General features: G+C 43.9%; 1 non-coding gene across 1 annotated transcript; it reads right to left on the reverse strand.

Moving 5' to 3' along the window:
• Window positions 1-667: 667 nt before the first annotated feature.
• On the reverse strand, window positions 668-739 carry trnaq-cug (transfer RNA glutamine (anticodon CUG)). The gene has a single exon. It is a non-coding gene; the product is annotated as a tRNA-Gln (tRNA).
• Window positions 740-4781: the final 4042 nt, after the last annotated feature.

The raw sequence follows: 4781 nt of genomic DNA on the forward strand, positions 1-4781 counted from the left end.
GGGAGGGAGAGAGGGAGAGCAGCAGCTTACAGCACAATACATTCTAAATTTTGATTGCACCAAACACATACATACACACACACACACACACACACACAAGATTGGTGTGGAGAGTATTGCCATTGTACTGAAGCCCTCAGAGTGGAACATGTTCATGTGCAGAAATGTCTGCGCTCCTTCTCTAAGGTGGAAATTGTTTGTCACTGTGTAACATTTCCAACACACAGTGTCCTCATTAAAGCATATTTCCGTTGCAATTATATCCAAGGAACTCCAAGTGAGCCACATTGCAAGGCGATGAGATTAATTTTAATGCACTTCCTGTAACTTGCAATTAGATTAGATTAGATTAGATTAGATTAGATTACTTACAGTGTGGTAACAGGCCCTTCGGCCCAACAAGACCACACCGTCCCGCCGAAGCGCAACCGACCCATACATTTACCCCTTACCTAACACTATGGGCAATTTAACATGGTCAATTCACCTGACCTGCACATCTTTGGACTGTAGGAGGAAACCGGAGCACCCGGAGGAAACCCACGCAGACACGGGGAGAATGTACAAACTCCACACAGTCAGTCACCTGAGGCAGGAATTGAACCCGGGTCTCTGGCGCTGTGAGGCAGCAGTGCTAACCACTGTGCCACCGTGCCACCCAGAAAGAAGGCTCCACCGAGATTTGAACTCGGATAGCTGGATTCAGAGTCCAGAGTGCTCACCATTACACCATGGAACCGTGAGATAATCTTTAATGTCTTACTCTTACAAGTAACCTTATATGTGAGAAAGGATTGAAAAGACCTAAATCAGACCAGTTGAGTGTGGCATTGTATCACTTCATACAAAAGAGGGAAAGGGAGAGGAAGAGAGAGTGGTTTTGACCCAGCTTCAGTGATTCACACCAAAAACATCAAGAGTTCCCATTGCACAGAGATGCAGAGACAGAAATCCACACATTAATGCAGGAACACATGTAACACGCACAGAGAGATAGTTATGCACAGAGTGGTACACAGCAACATATATATATAGACACACGCAAATAGACAAACACTAGCAGAAACATTCAGATAATACTTGGACGTGTAAATGCACATAGACTCATCGAGTTATACAAGGTCTTTGCAAACAGATCTATTGGTCCATACAGTCCATGCTGACAATAATTCCAAACTAAACCAGTCCCATCTGCCTGCGCTTGGCCCAGATTTGTCCAAACGTTCACTTATTCTTGTACTCAGTCAAATGCATTTTAAATGCTGTAACTTTACCCACAATCTATCACTTCCTCAGGAAGTTCACTCTCGACAAGAATCACATGCTGTGTAAAAACAAAAACCTCACGGGTCCTGATCAGGTGGACCCAATAACTCTGTAGGAAGCTAAGGAAGTGATTGCATGCCCCTTGCTGAGATGTTTTCATCATCAATAGCCACAGGTGAGATACTAGAAGTCATGAGTTTGACTAAAGAGTTGTTATTAAACAAAATGGAAAAGAAGAGCTAGGGAACTATAGATTGGTGAGCCTGATATCAGTGGTAGGCACGTTGTTGGAGGGAATCATGAGGTACAGGATTTAGATGTATTTGGAAAGACAAGGACTGATTAGGGACAGGCAAATGTGAGGACTGCAGATGCTGGAGATGAGAGTCTAGATTAGAGTGGTGCTAGAAAATTACAGCAGGTCAGGCAGCATCTGAGGAGCAGGAAAATCGACGTTTTTGGCAAAAGCGCTTTATCAGGATAGTCAAATGGGGATGTGCCTGGATAATCATGTCTCACTAACTTGATTATTTCTTGTTGAAAAGTAACGGAGAGGATTGATAAGGGCTGAACGCTGGATGTGATCTATATGGACTTCAGTTAGGCATCCGAAAAGGTTCAGCATGGGAGACTGGTTAGCAAGGTTAGGTCACATGGAATACAGGGGAAATTAGCCAGTTGGATACAGAATTGGCTTAAAAGTAGAGGACAGAGGGTTGTGGTGGAATGTTGTTTTTCAGACTGGAGGCCTGTGACCAGTGGAGTGCCACAAGGATCGGTGCTACTTTTCATCATGTATATAAATGGTTTGGATATGAACATCGGAGGTATAGTTCGTAAGTTTGCAGATGACACCAAAATTGGAGGTATAATGGCCACCAAATAAGGTTACCTTAGATTATGACGGGATCTTGATCAGATGGGCCAATGGACCGAGCAGTGGCCAACAGAGTTTAGATTTAGATTACTTACAGTTTGGAAACAGGCCCTTCGGCCCACACCGCCCCACCGAAGCGCAACCCACCCATACCCCTACATCTAATCCCTTACCTAACACTGCGGGCAATTTAACATGGCCAATTCACCTGACCTGCACATCTTTGGACTGTGGGAGGAAACCGGAGCAAACCCACGCAGACACGGGGAGAATGTGCAAACTCCACACAGTCAGTCGCCTGAGGCGGGAATTGAACCCGGGTCTCTGGCGCTGTGAGGTAGCAGTGCTAACCACTGTGCCACCATGCCGCCCACAGTTTAATTTAGATAAATGTGAGATGCTGCATATGGGAAAGGCAATTCAGGGCCAGGACTTATACACTTAATGGTAAAGTCATGGGGAGTGGTGCTGAACAAAGTGACCTCAGAGTACAGGTTTATAGTTCCTTCAAAGTGGATTTTCAGGTAGATAGAATAGTGAAGAAAGTATGTTATTGGTCAGTGCATTGTGTATATGAGGGTTAGGAGACTGGATTACGTATGTACAGGACATTGGTTAGACCACTTTTATAATACTGTATGCAATTCTGATCTACCTGCTGTAGGAAGGATGTTGTGAAACTTGAAAGGTTTCAGAAAGGGTTTACAACAATGTTGCCAGGATTGGAGTGTTTGAGCTACAGGGAGAGGCTGAATAGGCTGAGGCTGTTTTCCCTGGAGCATCAGAGGATGAGGGGGTTGACGTTAGAGGTTATTAAAATCATGGGTGCAATGGTTAGAGTGAATAGCCAAGGTCTTTTCCCTAGAGTAATGCAGTCGAAAACTAGACGGCAAAGGTTTAAGGTGAGATGAGATAGACGTAAAAGGGATCCAATGGGCAACATCTTCATATAGAGGGTGGTTGTGTGTAATGAGCTGCCAGAGGAAGGTGTGGAGACTGCTATAATTACAACATTTTAGAGGCAACTGGATGGGCAGATGGATGGGAAGGGTTCAGGTAGAAATGGGCCAACTGCTGGCAAATGGGAGGAGATTAATTTTGACTATCTGGTCTGCATGGACGCGTTGGACCTAAGGGCCTGTTTCCATGCTATACAGCTCTATGACGCTACGTCTTTTTAGAAACGTGCTCCTCTTATCTTAAAACAATCCCCCATTCGAGGGAAAAGACACCTACCATTCAACATTATCGATACCCCTCATGATATTATAAACCTCTATAAAGTTTATCCAGTAGATAATGTCCGAGTCTATCGAGCCTGTCCTAATAACTCAAACACTCCATCCTGATAAAACTCTCCTGAACTTGATATCTTCCTTTATATAACAGGGCGATCAGAACTGCACACAGTCCTCCAAGACATGCCTTACGAATGTCCTGTGCAATCTGAACATACCGTCCCAGCTCCTGCACTCAAAGGACTATCCACTGCTATTTGTCATGTATGTAAATGATTTGGATACGAACATAGGAGATATAGTTAGGAAATTCGCAGTGACACCAAAATTGGTAATGTAGTGGGCAATGAAGAAGGTAACCTCAGAGTAAAATGGTGTCTTGATCAGATGGACCAATGGATTCAGGAGTGGCAGATGGAGATATATTTAGATAAATGCGAGGTGCTGCAATTTGGAAAGCAAATCAGAGCAGGATGCATACACTCAATGGTAACGTCCCGGGGAATGTTGCTGAACAAAGAGACCTTGGAATACAGGTTCATAGTTCCTTGAAAGTAGAGTCGCAAGTAGATAGGATCGTGAAGGTGTCTGGTATGCTTTCCATTATTGTTCAGACCACTGAGTACAAGAGGTGGGAGGTCATGCTGTGGCTGTAAAGGATATTGGCTAGGTCACTTTTGGAATATTGTGTACAATACTGGTCTCATTCCTATTGGAAAGATGTTGTGAAACTTGGAAGAGCTCTGAAAAGATTTACAAGGATATTGCCAGGGCTGAGGGATTTGAGCTGTAGGGAGAGTCTAAATAGACTGGGGCTGTTTTCTCTATGGTTGAATTATAGAGGTTCATAAAATCATGAGAGGCATGCATAGGGTAAATAGTCATGTCTTTTCCCTAGGTTGGGCGAGTCCACAACTAGACGGCATAGGTTTAAGGTGAGAGGGGAAAGATTTAAAAGGGACCTCAGGGGCAATTCTGTTTTTGCACAGAGGGTGGTGCGCGTATGGAATGAGTTGCCAGAGGAAGTAGTGGAGGCTGGTCAAATTAAAGTATATAAAAGACGTCTGGATGAGTATATAAATAGGAAGGGTTCAGAGGGATATGGGCAATGTGTTGGCAAATTTAACGAGATTAGGTTAAGATATCTGGTCGGCATGGACCAGAGGGTCTGTTTCCGCGCAGTACCTCTCTATGACTCTATGTCTCGTTTATGAAGGCCAGCAAGTGAAACACCTTCCTAACCACCCTGCCCACACATGATGCAAACTTCAAAGAATTATGCCTGAAACCGTAGGTCATTCTGTTCTGCAACACTACCATTGGCTCGACTTTTCATTTTATATGTGTTTATTTGTTTTACCAAAGTACAATACCTTGCATTTATCAACATTATACTCCAT

This window comes from Chiloscyllium plagiosum, unplaced genomic scaffold (genome assembly GCF_037043375.1).
Source record: "Chiloscyllium plagiosum isolate Xiang-an unplaced genomic scaffold, Cpla_swu_hap1 HiC_scaffold_35, whole genome shotgun sequence".
In the NCBI taxonomy this organism is placed as follows: Eukaryota; Metazoa; Chordata; class Chondrichthyes; order Orectolobiformes; family Hemiscylliidae; genus Chiloscyllium; species Chiloscyllium plagiosum.